Source organism: Thalassophryne amazonica, chromosome 13, assembly GCF_902500255.1.
Source record: "Thalassophryne amazonica chromosome 13, fThaAma1.1, whole genome shotgun sequence".
In the NCBI taxonomy this organism is placed as follows: Eukaryota; Metazoa; Chordata; class Actinopteri; order Batrachoidiformes; family Batrachoididae; genus Thalassophryne; species Thalassophryne amazonica.
Genome location: NC_047115.1, coordinates 21,578,888 through 21,603,672, shown reverse-complemented (window position 1 = coordinate 21,603,672; position 24,785 = coordinate 21,578,888). Strand labels below are relative to the sequence as shown.

At 41.9% G+C, this 24,785-nt stretch overlaps 1 protein-coding gene across 1 annotated transcript in view; it reads left to right on the top strand.

Moving 5' to 3' along the window:
* The first annotated feature begins 1,012 nt into the window (after positions 1-1,012).
* Positions 1,013-24,785, top strand: part of LOC117523241 (centrosomal protein of 170 kDa-like) — a 118,097-nt gene continuing 94,324 nt past the window's right edge. Inside the window, 1 exon segment of the mRNA XM_034184702.1 lies at positions 1,013-1,116. The gene's annotated coding sequence lies outside the window, so the exon portion shown is untranslated.

Genomic DNA, 24,785 nt, shown 5'->3' with positions numbered 1-24,785 from the left:
GGCAAGATACCTGTCACACTCAGGGTGACAGTTTTCACTGTGATTTTAGGTTCCCATTCTGTTATGCATTTGGTGACTCATGTTTGTCTCTGCCATCACTATCTTAAATTCTAAACTCCCCTAAGGTGGCAGACATGTCTGGGATATTACTGCACTGGGATAAATAAAGTTGCTTTTTCAGTTGATCTGACACATCAAAGTTCACTAGGTTTTAATCAGTTGCTCCTCATTATTTGTTGTCTGAATTGAAGATGTGCAAGATGATGGCATTGACTTTTCCTTGAAATACATATTCTATTCATAACTTCCTTTGATAATTTTGGTGCCAGATTATTTGCAGGATACAAGGTTCTGTAAGATAGTAATGGAACACTTTGTCAGAAACTGAAGCATTCAATGGTCTTTCCTTCTTCTTCTTCTCTTTTATACCAGACTGTCCATTTTGGGAAATGACCGAAAGAACAAGTTTGTGGATACAAGCAGCAGAAATGAGATTCCTCCATTGGATGACAGAGTGTATAGTCAGGGTGAGAATCTTGGATATCTGGGAGGAAATCAGAATAGAGCCACCGCTTCTTCACACTGAAAGGAGCCAGCTGATGTGGTTCGGTCATCTGGTGGGGATGCCCTCTAGTCATCTCCCTAGTGAGGTCTTCCAGGCATGTCCAACTAGGAGGAGGCCCCTGAAAATACCCAGCATACACTGGGGGGATTATATTTCCCAGAAAACTTGGGAACAGCTCAGGATCCCACAGGAAGAGTTGGAGGAGTTGGCTAAAGAAAAGGAAGTGTGGGTGCTTGGTTTATAGCCACCGTGAGCCAGACCTGGAGAAGCAGGAGAAAATTAATGATGAATAAATAACACAGAAGGGAAATGTGTCTTCTTGTTTGTTTGTTTGTTGTTGTTTTTTTAAACACCAAATTGTAACCGCGCTTTATATTTTTTTATTTTGAAAGCCTTAACCGGATGCGGTTCGTGTGAACCTCGGCGTCTTTGACGCTCCTTTCAGGATGTGAAACCTCTCCGCTATTTTCCAGGCAGCAGCAGGAGGCCGGAGTGCGGAACGGCGGGGCTGAGCTCCACACAAACACCCTCACCGGCAGACAGACAAACGGGTGAGTGAGCACACAGAAACACATTTTTCTCACTAAACATGGGCCTTCTCTTTGCGCTTTGTCTTTCACGCTCACTTGGAGTGAGTATAATTTCGTCTGGAGTCAGTTTTCAGCCGCCCGTCTATTGATGCTAAAACGTTGCCGGAGGTGACACGGCAGTTTTGATTTGTTTATTTCTTTATTTAGCTTCGTGGCTTTGACTGGAGTTAAATGTGGATTTATATTGACGCAGCACGTAAAGTGGTGAGTGAATAGCTCAGTATTTTTTGGGTTATTACACACTGGGTGGATGCACATTGTCAGCAGCTCCGCCTTTGTCTCCTCCGTTAAAAAAAGCGCCGATGTTCGCTGTTTATTTATCACTTTCCCCTCTTATTTTTTCCAGCCTGTTTTTTTTTTTTTTTCTTTTCTTCTGTTTGTTTGTTGCATCCTTTCGTGGCCACATGGAAGCTGTCCGAGCAGGATGCGCTTCGGTGAGCTCGGTCTCGTTGAAGGTTTTGTGTTGATCTGTAATATCTTCTGCTGTGACTCTTCTTTATGACGTCTGCAGACTAAATCAGAATTACACTATGTGCATGTGGCTGTTTGGCAGTTTGAGTGTGTTTGTCAGTGCTGGAGCTGGTGCACCTCTGCTCTTTGTTTTCATGCAGCAGATGGAGCTGGCCTACATCCGCTGCCTTTGTGTGGACTTTGATTTATTTATTTATTTATTTTTGCTGTCATCATCACATAAGACCACCAACTTTTGTGAGCAGGCTGAAGAAACATGCATTAAATTTATTAAAGAGTGACTTGAGCATTCTTTTAAATAACTGAATTTGTGTTAATTGGCTTTAAAAATGGCACCACTAGGCATGGGCTGGTATGAGATTTGGACGGTATGATAACCGTGGGCAAAAATACTGCGATTTTACGCTTTAACAACATTATGGCTATTTGCATATGAAGCGTGCGTGATTCAGGCGCATTAATTGACATGATGTCTACTGCTACAAGCACAAAACCACTGATAACTTTAGAGAAAATACCAAAATAATAGTCACTCTTTTAGACATGTAGCATCTGCCCCATGGGAAACATGACTTACCTGTTCTGAGAGAAACATGGCTGGAATAAGGTCCAGAACTCTGAACCTTATCACCAACAAAGTGCTTGGAATAGATGTATTTGTCCTTCTTGACATGTTTGTGGGAGAAATTTGGTCGACCACAAGAACGACTCAAGTCCACCGCTTGTACTTCTCAGTAGTTTCAAAGATGGGATAAAGTTTACTCTTTCCATGTAATCCTTTGCGGGTATCTTGAATCGCTCCAAGTCCGACACAGGCCATAGCTACGGTGCTTTGTTGCCACTGTTTTTGGCTTGAAGGGCTATTCCGCAGAAAATAAAATGAAAAAGCCAACTTGGTCTTTTTAGAGGGAAAAATTCATTGCAGGCTTGGCCTGCTTCAGCCATGATGCAGAGCTAGCTAACATTAGCTGCCTGTTTGTAAACAGACAGAGGTGCATGCCAGGGGGAAGGGTGGCAGCGGCCGCCTCCGCTCTGCCTGTCAAGAATTCTCATAACCTGTTCATACCGTAGGGCAGGGGTCTCAAACACATTAACTGATTAACTGATTTCACCTGCTTAAAGTGATGTTAATCAGTGAAATCACCTGCTGGAGTGGGTGGTTGCACAGAAAACCTGCACTCTCGGCTTCCCGCGCTTTCTGTGTGGAGTTTGCATGTTCTTCCTGTGTTTGCGTGGGTTCCCTCTGGGTGCTCCGGCTTACTCCCACATCCAAAGACATGCAGGTTAGCTGGATTGGAAACTTTAAAATTGGCTGTAGATGTGCGAGCAGGTGTGAATGTGTTTGTTTGTCTATATGTGGCCCTGCCACAGACTGCCTTACTGTCCAGGGTGTACCCCACCTCATACCTTAAGACTGCTGGGATAGGCTCCAGCCCTCCTGTATTCCTTAAATGGAGTAAGCGGGTATAGAAAATGGATGGCTTTGAAAATGACAATATGTCAAGAAAATTAGTGTTAGCTATGGGGGAAAATATTGTGCCTGGATGACATCACAAAAAGGTCATAATATCGCCCAGCCGGGTGATATGACTCCATATAAGTAAAACAATTATTTAAAACTCTTACCTTGATTGCATTTAATGTACAATAATTTAACACACTTTTTTGAGACTACCCACATTGGCAGATCTCAGGGTGGATGGGCACCTGCTTTTTTTCTTGAAAATTTAACACCAGGCAGGTTGAGAGAAGCAGAGCAGGTATTTAGACCTGGGTTCCATTCCCAATCACCCCAGCTAACATTCAAACATTGCCTAAACATTGCATCAAAGTGACAGTGACAGATCAAACTGTTGTAAGAACATTTATTTGTAGACTTTCCAGAGTGTTGTTGGGGCGTTACGAATGTTGAATGTTACAGACCAAGAATATGGCTAAAATACTGTGACAAATGCTTTAATGTCATTATAACCCTATTTGAATCCTCCCACTCCCCCAAACAAAAAAGCAGACAAAGTGAATAAATGTGACAAAAATCAAAAAACAAATAAATAAATAATCATGATGATCAAACACTACGATCAACTATAGTTACAGTGTACATGGTATAATTGTGCTGAAGTACACTATTGATAGATTTGCACAATATTCTTTAATTACATTATACACAAACATTACAAGACCCTAACTATTGAATGTTGTAGGACAAAGTTGCCAGAAAATAGATACAAAGTTTTTTTTTCTGGTACAACTAAACCATGACCACTGAGCAACATTGTTAGTACTTTCCAGGTTATCTGGGATGTACCTGTCTGTGTTCTTGGTTGGTCTTTATTGTCTCAATCCACTCAGCTTTAAATGGGTACTTGCTTTGGCTGGGGAAGTCACCTGCTTTGGACTGGCATCCTGTCCAGGGGAAGTATTAGACTTTCATCCTCTCCTCGCTACAGAATTCTGGGATGAACACATGCACCAATGGGGACCGGGCCTGTGTACAACGTACTTCTTCATATCAATTTAAAACAAAGGGAGTGTGGGTCAAACATTGGCGTTGGGCCCCATATTGGGTAGCCCTGCTCTGTCACCATATTCAAATCAAAGAATCACAAAATTTGGTATCGGTTTCTTCATGACTTTTACTTATGCCTTCCTGTAAAAATTGGCTGGCCATTTATAAGGCAAGAACAGTTGGTTGTATGACTTCTGGTAATTACTTATGAAAGTAGTCATTATTTGTAGCCCTCCTATACAGATAGAGATCATGTGTAGCAACATACTCACTGCATTTACTCATCTTAATGCTATTAGAGCTACATTTTAAGACTAGAAGCATTTGCGGTCTGGGTTTAGAACAATGGTCCGTTAACTCATGAAAGGACTGAAGGCTTCTTTGAGAGCTGGACTGCTTTCGGCTGCACATCTCTGAGCTTTGTTATTCTCCTCCTCCTTCAGCTGTAAGAATTCAAACTTTTTGGGTTTGAGCCACAGAATGCGCAGACAGTAACAGCCGATCCACTTTAGCTCCTTTCCTTTCATTCCTCTCCTCTTTCAGTCGATTTTTTTCCCCTCTCCCCCCTTCTTGCTGTCTTTGCTAATGTAGCTGCCAGCAGACTGGTTGGCTTACCGGGAAATTCCATTTTTAAAATCTGTGTTGATGCCACAGGATGGTTGCTTTATTCTTAGAGATGAAAGTCCACATGGCAGCCGGGGGACATATCAGCTCACACAGATACGGAGGCTAATCCAAAGACTCAGTTTTACTAAGTCCACTCGTACACATTCAAAAAGGCATAGCATCAATCTGATTAGTCAGCGTGATATTATGTTATGTAGCTTGTCAGATGCTCAGCATAAGTCCAAATACAGTGAAAACAGTATTCTTTATTGTGGAATGGGAAATGCATTCTCATTTGTTTTTAATAACTTTCAGGAGTTCCCTCGTTAATGAATTCCACTGTGCTGTGTGAATGTGCAGTGGCGCTAAAACAGTCAATTGTGTTGTCGACTGACAGAAAATACTCAGCTATTTTGATACTCTGTTAATAATTTAGTGCATTTAAGGCTAACCCTGTCTTGTTCCCTGCTTTGAAAATGGAAGGATTTGTTCAGTTTAAATTTGGCTACATCTGCTAAAGAGGTAATGTTTTCTACCTTGTATTTTGTTTGTTTATTTATCGGTTCAGGTTTCTGGCTGTGAGCAGGATCTCTCAAAAAGATATGACTCAACGGGTGTCCCAATCAAGTTGTATTTATTTATTTATTTATTTTCTCCTGATATCATTCAGAATTATTTAATAACGCGTATCTGTTGATACCGAGTCCTGATCTGATACTTGTATTTTTGTAGATATTCTACTTGTACAAGGCACACTGTAAGCACATTTAAGCTATTGCATGTACTTGTCAAATTAACAGCCCTGCAGTGCATTAAGAAAAATCTATCTTCAATAAAATTTGGTCCTGGGTCTATTTATTTATTTAGCAAAATTAAGTAAAAAAAATATGGCTGTTATCAGTTCCACTTGGGGCAGCATTGTAATAGTAAAACTTGAACACTGAATGAATGACATTGATGGAACACTGGTTGGCTGTGTTTTAGTTGTTAAAATATATCTGTTATTATTATTATTATTATTATTATTATTTTTACGATTACTACTACATGCAATCTTGTCTTTAAAATATGTCTTCAAAAGTTGACCTTTACCCAAAAGAAGGTGGGGGCTTCTGACCTGTACAGTCAGTAGCTGGTTAGCAAGAGAAAAACACAGACAATATTATGAGGAAAAAATTGTGTATTTGTGTAGAACGCGCCACCTGTTTGGTCAAATCAGGAAAACGTGTATCCCTTGCGTTATTTGAAAACATTTCTGTCTCTCATTTATTAACAGGTTCTTTGTACTTTGGAGAAACACCTCTTGCACCTGAGAAATCAGCATGTGTAACAACAGATAATGACAATGTCCTCCCATATAGCCTGGAACGAGTTATACCTGGTTTTAATGTGTTGTGTATACTTGACTCACTGCTTTAAAGTGCTTTAAAGCTTTAAGTGTTTTTAAAACAAATATCATCAGCAGTTAAACTGGTTTTCACTTGGTTGGAACCTATTTTAAACTGGGCACAAATTGGCTGAATCTGAGAGAAATTGGTTGTGACTGGAGTTCAAAGGCAACTGAATGTTAGCCAAAATAGTAATTTGAGGACATTTATTTGGGTTTCCAGAATTTGTATTTATTCATATTACCATTTGGACACACTTTCCCATTCAGTTAATGGGAACACGTGTCCAAATGTTTGGCTGGTGCTGTATTTATTTTTGATTTTTTTTTTTCCTGATATTTTAAAAACTAAACGGTTAAATAATTGGCATAAAATAAATGACTTTTTTATTATTAGTTCTGTGGTGCCAGTGTCCACTGGGTCACTACAAGTTATTTGCTGATGAGGGGTTTGTCAGCAGGAATGAGTCCAGCCAAGTCAGGTGTGGGAGCACAACCTGGTGGCGCGCGTTGCACCACACCACCGAACTGCCTTGGGTCCTGGATGACAACAATCCAGGCACACAAACAGTCCATCCCCACCTCTCAAAAGTAACTATCTATCTACTGCAGCCAGGTGAAGTGTGGGTGTTCTTTTGACCTTCTCCAGCTGTCGGGTCCTCAGCACTGAGGTCATGCACAGAGAAGCACATCACATGTTCAAAATTATGTACCTGGTGTACCTTCACCATGCAAGAGATACTCCTTATCTGAACTTCTCATTTGACACAAAGTCATTCCAGTGATACCTAAGGATCCTCCCAAGACACCTAGTACCAAAGACATCTAGTTGTCACGTCAACTCACTGGTTACCATCCCAATTCTCACAACCATACATTAAGATAGGAAGCACCAGGACCCTAAAGACATGGACATTCATTCTTTTGCAAAGATACTGGCATCGCCAGAGACCAGAGGTGTCAAATCCGGGTTCAGAAAGTAAAAACCCTCCCATGTGTTGCTTCTACCTGTGCACCTAAAACAGGTGATCTCAATAATTTGGACATCCACCTGCCCGAAGAGCTGAACTAATTACAATCAGCTGGTTTATTGGGAAGGTGGAACAAATATGTGGCTGGACTTTTACTTTCTGAAGCTGGATTTGACAACTGTCAGAGACCTCTGTCCAACAATCTCATGACTCCATAAGTGCTTCGCCTCCTGATCTCAAAGGTCAAGGACCCAGGAACAAGCCTCTCATTGACAAAAAGGAGGCTATGACAAGAGGCTACCTGTATATTGTTTGTCATTTTAAAAACTTTCTTAACATTTAGTGCAATGAGTATTCACACATGCTTCCAAACACATTTTCCCCTATTCAGTAATAACAAGAAGTGATCTACTGTATGTTTTTAGATTGCCCTTTACAATTACATGGCAAAGTTGTTTAGCAGGTGATGGTGTTTGCATTCTAAACCAATACAAGACTGATTCAAATCATTTTTGTCCCAAGTGAAAAGAAGAACCCCAAAACATCTAAAAATAGAGGTCAGGTTGGAACATTCTTGAGTTCCCCTTTAATGTACAGTAAAGTTTCCTTAGAAAAATAAGAATTTTGTCTTGTAGTCTACTCTGTAGTTGTTGTGAGGACTTTGCTGTCTGTCCTGCCCATTACCATTGTGTGTAGTCGGAAGTTTAGGAAGTGAGTTCATTTTACATTCATCGGTCAGGCAGCGCTGTTTGTGAGAACTTGAAGTTGAAACATTTATTCTGTTCTAGAATAAACTTCATGGTCTCAGACGTGCTGTTGTGCTGAGCGTCTGTAACTAAAAACAGAAGTGAATCTCAAATTTCCTCATGTGTCAGAGGACAGAAACATTAAAATGTTTGTGACCATTTCGAGTTTGCTTGTGCTGACAGCAGACTAACACAAAAGAGGTGGATCATGGAAAATGTCTGTGGAAGCTGGTGAGAAGAGACAGCAGCACTGAAAACAAGAAAAATGTGTTTGAAGAAGCTGAAATGCTGCTCATAATCATCAGCTCCTCCCTTGTTATGGAACATCAAGGATTTATCTTTTTTCCCTTACATGTACGTAATTCCTCAAAATGAAAACAAATGCAGGGATGACCTGCACATCTGTGTCGGGGTGTAACCGGCTCCCCTCCGAGTTTCCTCTTTTTTATGGCTCTTTCCATTGCAGATATTGATCTTTACTTAGAGTGCTTTTTATACGCTCTATGCTGGATTTTTTTTTCCCTCTGTGGATCATGTTATTAACGATTTTCATTGGTGTGGTCAGCATAAAAAGCCTTAAACGTCTTCAAAGTTATCATGGATGTCTTCTTGGTGGCTTCCTTCACTAGTCTCCTTCCTGTTGCTGAGTTTTTGAGAACTACCTTCTGTAGACAGATTTACCACAGCATTTGTATTTCTTATTGACTGATGTAAATTAAGTTAAAGACATATTCATTGACTTGGAAATGTTCACGCATCTATCCCCTGATTTTTAAAAAAAGTGATGATTTGTAATGTGGAGAGTTGTGCATAAAAATGACTAATCCCTAAATGGTTTATGCAATATTTTTGTTAAACCCCTTGATTTAAAGCTATAGGACCACCCAAATTTCACTAAAATCACAAAATTTAGTTTCTACTGAAATCTAAGCATTCTAATATCGGTTTATTTTAGAAACTACAGCTAAAATTACAGCTGATTTTAATGAAACCAACATATTTATCTGGGGGGAATTCCATAACAAATATTTTACTTTCTTTTTACTGCCTTCGGCATGCGTGTGTGCATACAGGAGTTTTTCTAAACTGGGCTTCCCAAGGGGTGCCACACCCCCTTGTTTTGGCTGCGCCCTCTTGCCATAACGCTGATTTTTAATTTTTTTTATTGTTATTCCTATCATGCAGCCTTCCCCTTGGTGATGGATTTTTCCATAAATGCATAATATTGATGCCAAGAAATAGCAAGCCCGTTCATAATAAACAGCGTATTTTTTTCCTAAAATACTAAAAACGTAAACATGTCCTATTTCACGTAGCTCGCATGCTCTTGTTGTTGTTATCAGGTTCCAAAACAGCATTTTTAGTTTTAGAAGTGTTTATTTCTCACTAGCTTTTACATAATATATAGGAAATATGTTCGATTTTAATTTTCTTGGTTTTTGAATATATTTATTATTTCTTTAACAATAAAAGACACCAAATGGCTGTTTTTTCTCTTTAATTCATTCATTAATTTCTGAGAGTGCTTCAGTCCAGGCTATTGTTTTTATTATAATACGTCCCTGAGATGTAAACCTGTGGGTGGTGTGCATCAGGGTCACTCAGCATATGGTGCTGGGTTTATTTCTTCAGGCCATAGAGGCGAGCTGCGTTTTTGTCTATGGTAATAACAGTGATGGGTGCTGGATAAATGGAGGCATTTGCTTGTTTATTCCTCACACCAACTGGTCCTGTGATGTAAGTGGCCACTTTGCAGCACCATATGGTTGTTCTGCTGCATAAGACAGTTTTTTTACACATATGCTGCAATTATACAGACGTGTTCATTGGCACATACAGACACAGATGCATATACACACATAAAGCCAAACTACACACACAGATACACGTGCACGCTCCAGCTTCTGCAGACAGTGATTTATTGCCTCACTGTTGCTATTACGCTACTGTAGCAGATTAATCTGATGTGCGTTTGTGTTATGGTTTTTCACCACTTGTATAAAAGATAAATGTAAAGTTAATAGAATATATACATTATTTTCTTTCAATACAAAAACAACAGTTTCAATATTTGATCTTTCATTTTAATGAGAACCAGATTCCCAAAAGCATAATGTCAAACACAGGCACTTTAGTTTCATGGAGAGGCATAATTTATTAATGAAAAACGAATGACATGAAGACAATGATCACGTTGTGTGTAATAATATCCACACTGGGTTCTGTCTGTGTGGTACTTAGACCCCGTTCAGACTGAGGTTTACAATCCGGCTTAAGCAGGATACAGCCATATCCTGCTTAAGCCAGACAGGGTTTTTTCTGAATCTGAACGGTGCAAATCTGACTCAAACCAGATTCATTTCAACCCACCTCTCAGAGGTGTGTTGATCCGAATTTGAACTTCACTCAAAAAAAAAAGACTCGTAGCATGAACTTGATTCAGTTATGTGCAGGATTTCCATCTAATAAATATATGTAGCCCCAACTCAAATAAAGCACATCCATGCAAGATAATTTAATTTAATTTAGTTGGAACAATATATATTTATTAGATGGAATTCCAATCCATTGAGCCAGTTTTTCAGTAAAGTGTTCAACAAACATTTTTTTTCTGTGGCGTCACCACACAGAAACGCACATACACACGCATGCGCTAATTCCGATATCGGTGTCAGAAAACCGTCACAGCAGAATTGTCATCTCCAGCGACCGACTGCAGGTTGATGATGTGAGCTTAAAAAGTTAACTTTTGTGAGGTTATAAATTAATTCCTTTCTGAAATATCACACAAATTCACGTTTACCTGTTTGAAGGAGTCGACTCTCTGCAGTTAAATAATTCATCAAGCTGTTCGTTATTCCTCATTGGCAGCACCCCATGTGCGCACACATGCACAACTTGAGTTTGGACGCGTGTGTAGGATGACCTTAAAAATCCGCTGTTTGTACCTTTACATCGAAACTGCTCTGAGTATCCAGGTGCAGATCCAGGATTTTGTAAAGGGGGAGGAGGCATGCCTTTGTGAAAGAATATTTAGATACCATTTCCTTAATTTTGGTGCAACAACAAGCTGTGGAAAACCAGGTATGTTGGAATTTTATTGCGATGTTAAGGAATTATGCTTGAGTCAAAATAATCTCTGGGACAAAATGTATCTGTTTATTGTTAGGTATTCATTTCCAGTTTATTTTTCGTGCAAAATAGCACAGAACCCAAACTTTCCAGTCTTCTGTAGGATGTGGCTCAAGCCGGATTGCAAACTCCAGTCTGAATGCATCCTAGTAGGATGAGCCAGATTTGAAAAACAAGTCTGAACACTATCTGGCTAGAAAGCAATCCAGATTGAATCTGGTTTAAGATGGATTGCAAACCCCAGTGTGAGTGGGGTCTTAGAATCTCGTGGCACATCCGTGACTGAAAATCACACTGTCAAATATCATTTACCCAGAGTTCATGTGATGAGTCCTTGCAATAATTTCAGCCGGGAGGGAATGCTGAGGTTTTCTTGGGGAATTTATCATCATAATATTTGGACAAGTTACCAAGTTAAACATTCTCAGTAAAATGTTATTTCCAGAAGGTAGACAAAATTAAGCAAAAAAAAAAAAAAATTATATATATATATATATATATATATATATATATATATATATATATATATATATATATATATATATATATATATATATATATATATATATATATGGGAGTATTGTGCTTTTCTTCAGTTATGACAGATAAAGTAGGCTGTCCCATTTTCATGTCAACTGCAGTCATACTTGACAGCTGATATTCCTTATGGAGCCATAACCTGTTTCCTTGTTAACTTTTAATTTTGGATCAAGAACTTTTCAAATATATATTACTGTCATTCTTATCTGCAGCCTTAAAGTAGACCTGCATTGAAATAAATGTGGTCAGATCTCAGAAAGAAATAGCTGATATGTATTTATAAGACCCTTATGAATGCAGTAAAGTAAATCTGCAAGCCCAAATTTATAATTCAACAGAGAAATCTTCATTTAAAAATGACAAATTTGCAGCTAAAATTTGGCCCTCCGTGAAAACTGTTTGTACATCCGGGACATTGCCATGACGTGAGGGAGAAGACGGAGCGCTCGCGCCTTCAGTCCGATCCCGCATTGAAATTGATTTTATCTGTTTGTAATGTTACTGTTATACACATCCTGGTTTCAACATCCAAAAGTAAGCAGCAGTGAATGCGAGATACAGCTCTGCATGCTCAGATCAGCGGCGACATCGACAGCCGGCGACGTTCTTCCCCGACGCCTTATTCTCAATGCCTCCGATGCGCTTACCGAGTCTGCGGGCTCGGTAAACGCCACAGCGGGCCACTCACACCGCCCCGTGTCTGCTGTGCAGAGCTGTGGCTAACTCCGGCACCACCTCCCTGTCTACTGAATGGAGGTGCGGCCAACTTGGCAACAAGTCCAGAGACTACGCTCGCTGTTTTGATGCGGAGCGGCCGGCCGCCCGCAAGGACAGACTTCTTGCGGAAAAATCCGCAGCGCCACACGGTCTCGGTAATCGCAGCCGCAGAGCTCTGTGGCCACTGAGAGAGGTTTGTATCTTTTTAATGACTTGGATTCTTTGCGGGTCCCGCATCCGTACCCCGCAACGGTAACACCGGAGGCTAAAGACAGTAGATTTTTAATGCGACACCACTCAATCAAATGGGCGTATGAAAAAGTCCCCAAAAATAATTTTAAAGCAAAAATAAAAGAAATGTACAAGGTCTGTTAGAAAACTATCCGACCTTTTTATTTTTTGCAAAAACCATATGGATTTGAATCACGTGTGATTGCATCAGCCAAGCTTGATACTTCGTGCGCATGCGTGAGTTTTTTCACACCTGTCGGTTGCGTCATTCGCCTGTGAGCACGCTTTGAGTGAGCAGTGGTCCACCCCCCTTGTCGGATTTTTATTGCGAGTAAAATGTCTGAACGATTTGGAGCTTTGCTGCATCAAATTTTTCCAGAAACTGTGAGAGACAGCCAGGTGGACACCATTCGGAAAATTCAGATGGCTTTCAGGGACAATTTTATGGGGATCACACAGATTAAGGAGTGTTACAGCCGGTTTAAAGACCGCCCACAGCGGCTGAGAGCACGCCGCACTCCGAGCGACGATCGACAGGCTGAAACGACCAGATTATTTCCAAAGTGAAGGCTGTGTTGATCCGGGACATCATCTGACTACCACAGAAATGGCAGAAGACGTGGACATCAGCACTTTTTCGGCACATTCCAACGCAACCGACAGGCGTGAAAAAACTCATGCATGCGCACGAAGGTTCAAGCTTGGCTGATGCAATCACACGTGATTCAAATCCATATGGTTTTTGCAAAAAATAAAAAGTTTTGATGTTTTAAAAAAGTCAATCCTTCCGCATAAGACAATAAAAAGGTGCTTTTGTAAGAGATGCAATCTGACGTAAATCCACAAATTACAGTTGGCACGCGCAATGCATGCTGGGATAGGGTCTTCTCTTTGACGTCTTGGCAACGTCCCAGATGTGCTGACAGTTTTGCGGAGGGCTAAGTTTTAGCTGTAAATTTGTCATTTTTAAGCGAAGATTTCTCCATTGAATGACAGATCTGGGCTTGCAGATTTACTTTGCTACATTCGGAAGGATCTTATGTGTATAATATATAGTGTATAATATAAGTCATTTTTTGGTCCAAAGATCTGACTGCATTTATTTCAATGCAGGTCTACTTTAATGCAGATGTGTTGCATACTGTATACTTAAGTGTGTAATATGTGTTATATGTACAATATCTGTGCAGACACACTTTGTAAAAACTAAAACTAAAAATAAAAATCACATCTAAGTCAAAGCTACTGGCTGGATTGGTCAGTAAAGGTGACAGGATGTCTTGGATTCGTCTGAAGTCACAGTGCTACAGTTGCTACTTCTTATATATTTGTAAAATACTTTCACTTCACCTTTCTGGAGCCCCCCCCCCCCCCCCCCCACACACACACACACACACGCACACATTTAATGCATAAATAGTTTATAACATGTCAGAAAAACAGCAACAGTATTTCAAAGAACAAGATTAAATATTTGTTTTAAATCTAAATTTTTGCTTATAGCAGCAAAGTTTTTACATGTTGGGCCCTATCTTGATGCTCTTTAGCATACGGTCACATTGCGCAATTGCAACTGGGGTGGGTACAATTTCGCTTTGCTGTTTACACAGTATGCAATCTGAATAAAACATAAGATGCATAGCTCAAATAATCATGGGTGTATATAATCAGAGCAGCATGCACTTTATCATGGTGAATTGCTGTTTAGATGCTGCACTCAGTAGTTTAGAGGAGTGAGAGGCTTTCTGACAAGGAGATGGATGACAGGCAAAAGGGTCAGATAAAAGAGAAGCCGTCATCCACCAAAGCTCCCTGAGGTGAAACAGTTGAGTACCCAGTTTCTGCAACACCTTCTCTTGCATCTGTGTCTACCCAATTTCCTCCATATTCCATCAGATCCAGATAGTCACCCCAATGCCCCTGGACTGTCCCCTGGCCACCTCCGTCTACCCGCCTTTGAATCTGGGAGGAAGGAAACCATCACAGTGTGATGAAGGCGATGAGGAGGAGGATGCCTGATAATGTGGACTCCTGAGTGCAGAAGCAGAGTGTGTGCATGTTGTGAACCGTGCACTGTATAAAAAAAACAGTAAAATACGAGGGCTGTCAATAAAGTAAGGGTCCTTTTTATTTTTTTCAAAAACTATATGGATTTCATTCATATGTTTTTACGTCAGACATGCTTGAACCCTCGTGCGCATGCGTGAGTTTTTCCACGCCTGTCGGTGACGTCATTCGCCTATGAGCACTCCTTGTGGGAGGAGTCGTCCAGCCCCTCGTCGGAATTCCTTTGTCTGAGACGTTGCTGAGAGACTGGCGCCTTGTTTGATCAAAATTTTTTCTAAACCTGTGAGACACATCGAAGTGGACACGGTTCGAAAAATTAAGCTGGTTTTCAGTGAAAATTTTAACGGCTGATGAGAGATTTTGAGGTGATTCTGTCGCTTTAAGGACTTCCCATGGACCGAGACGTCGCTCAGCGCTCTCAGCCGCCGTCGTCAGCCTGTTCAAGCTGAAAACCTCCACATTTCAGGCTCTATTGATCCAGGACGTCGTGAGAGAACAGAGAAGTTTCAGAAGAAGTCGGTTTCAGCATTTTATCCGGATATTCCACTGTTAAAGGAGATTTTTTTAATGAAAGACGTGCGGACGGATCCGCGCGTCGGGACGCAGCCGACGCGGTGCAGCGGCACAGGAAAAACACCTCCGTGTTGATAACCATTTTTAAAATCCAGGCGGCTTTTGATGGCTTTCAGTGGAGTGAGTATATGAGAAATTGTTTAACAGGCAGGACATGTTCCAACTTGTCCTTAAGGCTTTCAACAGAGGTGTTTTTCCTGTGGCGGAGCGTCACGGCGGCTGCGTCCCGACGCGCGGACCCGTCCGCACGTCTTTCATTAAAAAAATCTCCTTTAACAGTGGAATATCCGGATAAAATGCTGAAACCGACTTCTTCTGAAACTTCTCTGTTCTCTCACGACGTCCTGGATCAATAGAACCTGAAATGTGGAGGTTTTCAGCTTGAACAGGCTGACGACGGCGGCTGAGAGCGCTGAGCGACGTCTCGCACCGTGGGAAGTCCTTAAAGCGACAGAATCACCTCAAAATCTCTCATCAGCCGTTAAAATTTTCACTGAAAACCAGCTTAATTTTTCGAACCGTGTCCACTTCGATGTGTCTCACAGGTTTAGAAAAAATTTTGATCAAACAACGCGCCAGTCTCTCAGCAACTTCTCAGACAAAGGAATTCCGACGAGGGGCTGGACGACTCCTCCCACAAGGAGTGCTCACAGGCGAATGACGTCACCGACAGGCGTGGAAAAACTCACGCATGCGCACGAGGGTTCAAGCATGTCTGACGTAAAAACATATGAATGAAATCCATATAGTTTTTGAAAAAAATAAAAAGGACCGTTACTTTATTGACAGCCCTCGTATCTGCCCTCGACTTTAAGGTGCGTTTACACATAACCAAGACGCGTTACGAATGTCATTTTTCTGTCATTCGTGACACATTCCTGACATTCTTAATGTGACTTAACGCATCTGAATAGGTTTCTTAATAGTGCGTGTTGGTGCGTGATATTCTTGATATTCGTGGAGCATGTTTTTGCCTGTCAAAAAAATCTTCCACGAATGTCACACACCACCCTCATTTCGTCTCACGTCGTGGAGGTCGCAACTGAGCGTATTGATCCATCTTGATGAGTATTAATCCTTAATAGAATGTGACAACGTTCGTAGTGGTTCCTGTGATGGTTCTTGGAGCCCAAACTGTCATGCGTTATTACGAAGTGACACGGAAACTGTCAAGTTTTGACATGACTTGTAACGCGGCGTCACATTTCACTGCGCACCACGACGAATCAGTTTTCTGTCACGTGCGCACAATTAAACTCGGCTCCAAATGTCGTTCCACAGTTCCTGCTGAAGCTCCTCAGGACTCTCCTGCAGGTGTTCCACCTGCTGTTGTAACTGATGAGCGGGAGAACGAGTCTGAGCCAGAAGAACCAGAGGAGCGAGAGGAGACTCATGTGCAGCCAGACATCTCTGCACCTCCTCCAGTCCGGCGGAGGAAGAAGCGCGCGCACAATTAAACCCTGCTGCATCGCATTCAGTTTGATTGCTGACACCAAGTCGGCTAAAAGTCTAATTTCAGTGCTCTTCAGCGCGCTCCTGCAGGTGTTCCACCTGCTGCATGTGCCTGATGTTTGGGAAAATGGGCGAGACGAGAGCCGCATGAAGCCACACATCTGGCTCTGTCCTCCTCTCTGCACCACTCCATGGCACAGAGCACAACTACGCATGCAGTCACAAAGTTCTTCTGAAAAACTGGAGCAATCTGAATTCGGTTGGATGAATATGGGTGTGTTTGTGTGGAGACAATTCACCTCGTTCACAACGTGACAGAACTTAATGATGTGCTGTTACGCGCAATAGAGCGCAACAACACGGAACACTATTCTTGACCGTGCGTAATGGTTCCTGATAATTCTCCAGCAACACGTGCCATTAATCGTAACGTGTGGTAACAGGTTGCAGCAGTTCCTGAGGACACCTGACGCCTCAGCGCCGAATCATCACATTCGTGATCAGCGGCCAAGAATGTGTACTTCGTGGCATTCGTGACTTGTCGTTGTTATGTGTAAACGCAGCATTAGACCAGGTTATTGTTGGTCTATAGTGGAGTCTCTGTCTGCAACCTCTGGATAGCAGTGCACCAACATTTCCCCCCACTGACCAACACACCTGTGGGTGCCCACGTGAAAGTAAGTGTATTTTAAACTTAAACACTGTGGGTGCTGGGTGTGAAAACCACAAATGCCTCAGTTAGAAACTAGAAATGACCCTGCCTTCTACTAGGGTTAAAGATTCATAATAACTGCCTCAGCATTATTGTTTGAAATGCATCAAGGAAATTATGAGTTATAAACAGTAGCTTTACATGTTTCTCTTGCTAAGTGCAGGAGCTCATTGTATTTTCTAAAATCTTCAGGTGCTGCACAGAGTACTGCTGTTGTATCAGGGAAATCCTAAAGTATGTTGAATTGTGTTTCATACGAAGGAAAATGGGTGTTGTCACATTTTTCAGTGTGGTTTTGAATTGGCATTGAAAATGTTGCTGCTTGTTTTGATTATACTGTTTTGCACATTTCATTACAACAAATTATGTAGAAGAACATTTAAAAAGCATTTGGTTTCACCTTGTTATAATGAAAAAGTCTCTACTTTCATCTCCAGTGAGAATGTAAGTGAAGCTTGATGCATGGTATAAATCCTCAACTGTTCACTTTTATGTCTGAAAAACTACAGTTGGCCACCAGGGACATGAAAATCATTTGTCTTTCCGTCTGCCTAAAGGTTGTTTGGCTGTTTCAACTTGAATCTCTTGCCTAGTTAGCCGGGAGGTTTTTCCTCCTCCCAAAGCATCTCTGAAGCTGCAGCCTTTCACCCTCCCTTATCTGTTGGTTATTGACTTTTATATGAAACTCATGACAGAATTTTCAAGGGAAGAAGCTGTTCATCTTACAGTACCTCTTCCTACATGTTTTTCTTTTCTTTCTTGATTTTACTCATGTCTCCTAGATGCCGTTTACCTTCTTTTGATCTCTTTCCTGCAAAGCTACATTTAGTGGGATCAGTACTGATACCACACACATTGTCAATCTATTTGGAGCTAATTGTTCTTCTAGCTGCATATGTGCTGTGCATGTTGAAGAAGTTACATTGCAGTCAGCCATGTTGAGATGCAATTTGATAGTTTCCCTTCAGATTTCTCACAGTTTATGCTCTTTTAGTTCTTGATCTTGTCATTGTTTAATTTTCTGTAACAGCTAACTTCTGTTGATTGCGAACAGTCATCTTTCAGTGTTTGTATGAGCAACAAGCATCGCATTGAGAGTTTTATCAATCAGATAAAAACATATAGGCCAATGCGCCACAAAATGCTCTTTTTATGTTGCTGTGCTTGCATGTGCGGAGTCACGGCCAAGTATGTTTATTTTCTGCATGCTATTGTTAGTTACAATATCTTGCTGTAGTTATTGTTAGTTGTAATGTCGATGTTCTGACATTAAGCTGTGTTTTTACAGTGCAGGCAGACAGCCACACCCTTATGGGCTAACTTTGTCTCCGCATCATAAGACCATGCGGAAATAAGCGTGACAAGGGTATGAGCTGTCCCTGTATGAGCCTGATTCTCTCTTTCTCAGTTGGCTCAGGTTTACTTAGCATGCATGTGTTTGTGTGACTGTGTTTGAAGGCTACAAACGGCCCCTGTCAGAGCGTGTGTTGTGCTCTGAGTCCACTTTTTGGGCCATGCTGGTGATCTGATGGTCCCAGAGAGGATTGAGATAAAGCAGCAGAGTAGTATTTCTGTTTATTATTGCGTCATTCACAGATACACACTTTGTAAATTCTGTGAAGAGGAGTAGCCACATAACAGCAAATAAACACATTAAATGATGTCACTAAAGAAACAGTCCCATAGTGACATCACTTCTAGCCGCCTTTTCCGGCAGGATCTGCAGTTGGCTGCCTCTAAGTGGAGGGAAGAGATTTGAACTGTTGAAAGGAGGGAAGACTGCTGACATGATTATTATTATTTATTTTTGCTGGAAACTACAAGTACATCTTGGAAAAGCAACACATCAAAACCAATTGGGTAGCACAGTTTCATTTGAGGGCGGGCGCTAAAGGGGTAATATATGATGCATATGACGTAATTTACTTCCGGGGACAGAAACATGGCACTTTCTCTGAGTTTTTGGGCAAAACAATGTGAAAATGCAAAGAAAAAGTGATGATGCGGTGGAAAGTGGACATGTGTTGCGTTGTTTTTTTTGTTTTTTTTGTTTTTTTATGACCCGGAGCTCAAACGTGTCGAGGCTACTCTGGTTAGCTGTGTAGGCTAACACTTACCGACATGACCTCTCACATTTGCCTCGTCTTCCTTCCACTGGAAACCAAAAAAACTGCACTTTTCACGACTGCTTCAGTGAGTGCAACAACAAAACAGTACACCATTTTCCCGTGTGAAGTTATGCTGTGTATATATTGCGCAACGGGTGTCCCCATAAGTGAAGTCCCCTGAAAAGCCTTCAGTTAATTCAAAATGCTGCAGCTAGAGTGCTGACAGGGACTAGAAAGAGAGAGCATATTTCACCCATATTGGCCTCTCTTCATTGGCTCCCTGATAATTCCAGAATAGAATTTAAAATTCTTCTTCTTACTTATAAGGTTTTGAATAATCAGGTCCCATCTTATCTTAGGGACCTCTTAGTATCATATCACCCCAATAGAGCGCTTCGCTCTCAGACTGCAGGCTTACTTGTAGCTCCTAGGGTTTGTAAGAGTAGAATGGGAGGCAGAGCCTTCAGCTTTCAGGCTCCTCTCCTGTGGAACCAGCTCCCAATTCGGATTAGGGAGACAGACATCCTCTCTACTTTTAAGATTAAAGCCCCATTTACACATAGACGGTAAACTCTCCCGGAAGTGTCCCGGCAGAGATTTTGCCCCCTCCGGGCCATTTTAGGGATCAAACGCCGTAGTTAACGCCAGCGCACGGGGGCGTGGTTCGGTTCCGGCTTCACCGGGAATTGTCGAAAAAATTATTCAACATGTCGATAATTCCGGAGAAGTGGCCTGACGATGGAGACAGCACAAACAACGGCGTTTGATACTTTTTAATTGCCATGTCATCCCGCCCCTTCCTGTAGTGCCGCAGTTTACACCGCCGTAATTGGTGGCCGGCGTTGTATCCCTAACCAACAGTGTGTAAAACGGCAATAGAGCCCACATCTGCGTCCTCAAAGGCGTTTTAACCGGCGACAGAGGCAGACAAAACGGCGGCGCTAGCGGACAGTACGCTGTTCTAAACGCCACCTCCCGGTTAACGGTCAGTATAAAAACGCTAGCGCGCTGCATGCAGGTCTCTCACTCGTGGCCAGCTCCAGATAGTTTTGCAGAGAAGTATACCTCCTAAAATAAAATTGGCAGTGGCAAGGACTTACCAAGAGGTCTGGCTCAGAAGCAGAGGGTAGCCCTGTGGTGGAAACGAGCAACACGTTGAGGAGTGGGAAAAAAAGAGAAAAGAAAAGGCTGAGAGGTGAGCTCCCTGTCACTCCCTACCCCTGCACTGACAGCTGCTTCAGCCTATTATACTCTGAGGGCGGTGCCTATAAGCAAAAGTTCCTGGAGTAACGCAGGATTTGCCTGGATAAATCCAGCGGTACACAGGGGATTATCGGCGGCAGCAGAACCCCCGCCGTTCTCACGCGCATCTTAACCTGCGATTGTAAAGGATAGAACTGAGTATTAACCCCCATTATCCTGACGTGTGCCGGATGGTACGGCGTCAAAACTCCGCTTTATTCGGCGGATTTAGCGGTGTTTTATCTGCAGATTTGCGGCTAGTACGGTGCTCAAAACGCCGGCGAAATGCTCCGCCCCTTTCCACCGCGAAAACAGCCGGAACTACCGCGAACTTCGGTCTACGTACTACCCGCGGACAAAACCGTCTATGTGTAACCTGGGCTTAAGCTTAAAACTTTCCTTTTTGAAAAAGATTAAAGTTAGGGCTGGATCAGGTCACCCTGAACCATCCCTTAGTTATGCTGCTATAGACTTAGACTGCTGGGGGGTTTCCCATGATGCACCCAGTGTTTCTTTTCATTCACCTCTTTTTGCTCTGTATGCACCACTCTGCTTTTAATCATTGGTGATTGATCTCTGCTCTCTTCCACAGCATGTCTTTTTCCTGATTCTCTCCCCTCAGTCCCAACCAGTCCCAGCAGAAGACTGCCCCTCCCTGAGCCTGGTTCTGCTGGAGGTTTCTTCCTGTTAAAAGGGAGTTTTTCCTTCCCACTGTTGCCAAGTGCTTGCTCATAGGGGGTCGTTTTGACAGTTGGGGTTTTTCTGTAATTATTGTATGGCTTTTGCCTTACAATATAAAGCTCCTTGGGGCAACTGTTTGTTGTGATTTGGCGCTATATAAATAAAATTGATTTGATTTGATAAGTGGTCAAATCCTGCGATATCACTCAGGGTTCGAACAAGACTGCGCTCCCCTATAACCCTGGTTATTCTGCACTGATTTACTTTCACTTGACTTTTTTTGTTTAAACATCTTGTTTCCTCCATCAGATATATGAATGGTTTCAGCCACTTTTGTTTTCTGGTTTACTGTCATCCAGATTACTCATAGTCCTACGGGACTTGCTTATTTTACTTACTGTATCGTTCCACTTGTACCTTTGGGGATGTTGAGGGAAGAAAGAAACATCATTCTGGGATGAGGTGCCATGTGAAATCAGGGTTTCTATTACTCCATCAATCCAGGTCTTTCTGGGTCAGCCTCTGGCCTTCCATCCAGACAGTTACATTTTATGTGCAATACGCTTGCTGGTTTTATGGTATTCTTGTTAAGGAGGGTACACACTGTTAGGCCACTGTCAGCCATCTGGTCTCATTGATGATCCAAGCCAGCTCAATGTGTCCCATCCTGACCAGGTCCGCATAATCACAGGTATACCTCATCATAAGTCTAAAACTGCTTTATTATATGGTAAACAAGAAAATTGGGAGTTTGTCAAACATACTAAAACTGAAAAATCAATCTCAAGTTTCAACTCTTTATTATTACTGTCATACTGGACCAACTGACATCCCATCGATCGACTGGAGATGCCTGTTAAGTCCGTGATGAAGAGTCATCAGACTTGTTTTCTTATAAAGTTCGCCATTTGCCTGACTAGCTTCCGCGTAAAATTGACCGAGTACTCTGTCAAGCATCCGTCTGTCATACGTTTCAAAGTTGGGCGCATGTCCCTTTTCAGTGATCTACTTGCGAAACAGGTTGGCTGCTGACTGTATATTTCTGCGGGTGTTCTTTGCATCTTTTTCGTATAAAATTTGTTTTAAATCAGCGTCGCTAACAGACGCAAACCTGTCTTCTGCCATCTTGTGAACAAACTGACAGCCAAAGTAGGCGTTGTATCACATTATCTGATTGGTCGTTTTCGATAGAAGGCGTCGCTCGATTAGCTAGCGCTACGCTGCACGCGAGGTGTACTCTTTTCACATGCACAGTCTACTCGGCTCCACCAGCGGTCAACTTGACATGTGGTACAGCTCAGAAAGTGGCGAATGGGACAATCAGAAGTTGGCAAAAACCGAGACCATATAATAATGCTTAAATTAAACCTCTTCTGACCTACACTCACTGAGGATGTCCACTTCACGTTTGGTAAAAATCAGATAAAATTTGTTGACATTCAGGTGCATGAGAATGTGTGCCCGATGTACAATAATCAGTACTTTGTACAGTAAAATGGGTAGGCCTTAGAGGCTCTCAAATTTGACTTTTGAATGGCTTCACATTTGAACCAGAATCATTCATCCATCTATCTTCTAAACCTGCCTATTCCAGTTAAGAGTCACGGGGGCTGAAGCCTATCCCAGCGGCCTAACCGACATGTTTTTTTAGAAGTGGGAGGATACTGAAGCACCTGGAGGGAACCCACACAAACACGGGGTGAACATGCAAACTCCACACAGAAAGGACCAGGTCAGAAGCAAACATGCGATCTTCTCTCTGTGAAACAGCGACCACAAAGCCACTGTTCTGCCCAGAACCAGAATCAAAAATCTGATAAATTTTATTTGTGTTACGCACACATAGACTAATGCACGGCATGTTTGGCCAATCATCACAGGAAATCAGTGTGGTTGCTGAAGTACTGGTTTTGGAAAGTGTCAGCTTTTATTGGGCCAACGCCCTTCCTGTCTTTTCGTCGTCAATAAAATAAAGGCCTTTGGTCCATTGTGACACCATAATGTAATGTATGGATGGCATCACCTTTTTATTCTTCTCTTCACAATGCTTTTGACCGCTGCAAATGAGAAAACTCACTTCAGAATAAAGTGTTTGTTATTCTTCTCAGCCAGTGTGAAAGCAAATCAGCATTAGATACACATTTTTTGTGGAGGATGAGCGAGCTCTGTCCACCACTGGAAGTTGCTGTGTGCGCTTCCTCTTTCTCCTCCTCTGCCATCACTTTCATACAAAGGTGCCCTTTTACTCCTCAGTTATCTCTATGTGAGTGAGACAGAAAGAGAGAGCGAGAGAGACTGAGAGAGTGGGGGTCGGAGGGATGTCTTAGGGTTGGGGAATTCCTGCCAAAAGAATGAGATCATTATTCATTCTTTGTAGCCTCAGCAAGAATGTTGATTGGGATGGATATACAACTGTTATCAGTATATTTTCCAGTATTTAATCTCATCCATTCCACTGATCAATATACTTCATTAAGAGAGACTGTTCATAGCGATCAAGCCACACAGAACTCTGCAGTTCCATCAGCTCGACAGCTCTTAAAAGCCTTTTTTTAAGCTCATTGTTTTTAATGTATGGCCTCCGAATTAATCTTTCATTGACTCGCCCACCTTCAAGCAGTGGACAGAAAGTTCATGACTTGCTGAATGAATATTAATGAATGCTATATTTCTCCAGAGTTGACCTAAAACAGCTCCATGATGAGCAAACTATGGGCAATGTGGCCACACACAAACAGAGCTCCTTGTGAGAGAAGATGCTGCTAAATGTCTGTAGGCTGTGTACATTTGAGTTAAATTTTAGTAAGTTCATACAGAGACCAGAGCATTCTGGCTTCATACTGAAGGTGGCAACTATTGACTGTATCCTGGGTTAGTAAATACTCACGGAAGGTAAGTTTGTGTTGATTTTCACAAAGTGTTTTTACTGGTTGGCCTGTTCTCTAGGACATCTTGACAATTCATGAGGTCTCTCAACAAGTTGCTTTACATCATATCTGTCCTACACAGGTACTGTAAGCGTTGTGCAAACTGGGGCAGAACCTCTTATTACTTCTAAGTGAATTTTAGTGTTTGTCAGAGATTTGTGCTGGCTCCAATCCTGTTCAATGTTAGCATGGGCTTGTTGTTTGAAGGGTTGTGGAGACCAGTGGCTTTGGTGCCTTTGGTTTCAAAGAAAGTTTTACTGACCTTGACTTCGCTGATGATGCTGTGACATTTATGGAATCAGTGAACACCCTGATTGCCGTACTGGAGACATTGAGCATGGAACCGGAGTGTCTGACTTGGTGATTGTCCAGGATCAAGACAAAATTCAGGCTTTCATTGACTTGCTGGAATGGGAATCAGAAGGGTTTTTGTGTGCCTTGAAAGTGTCAAACTTGTAAAAAGATTCACTTATCTCAGTAATGACATTCATGTCTCTGGTTTCTCAGCTCTTTGAAGCCAAGCTAATGTTTGGGAAGGGTTTATGGAGTCCCTAGTTG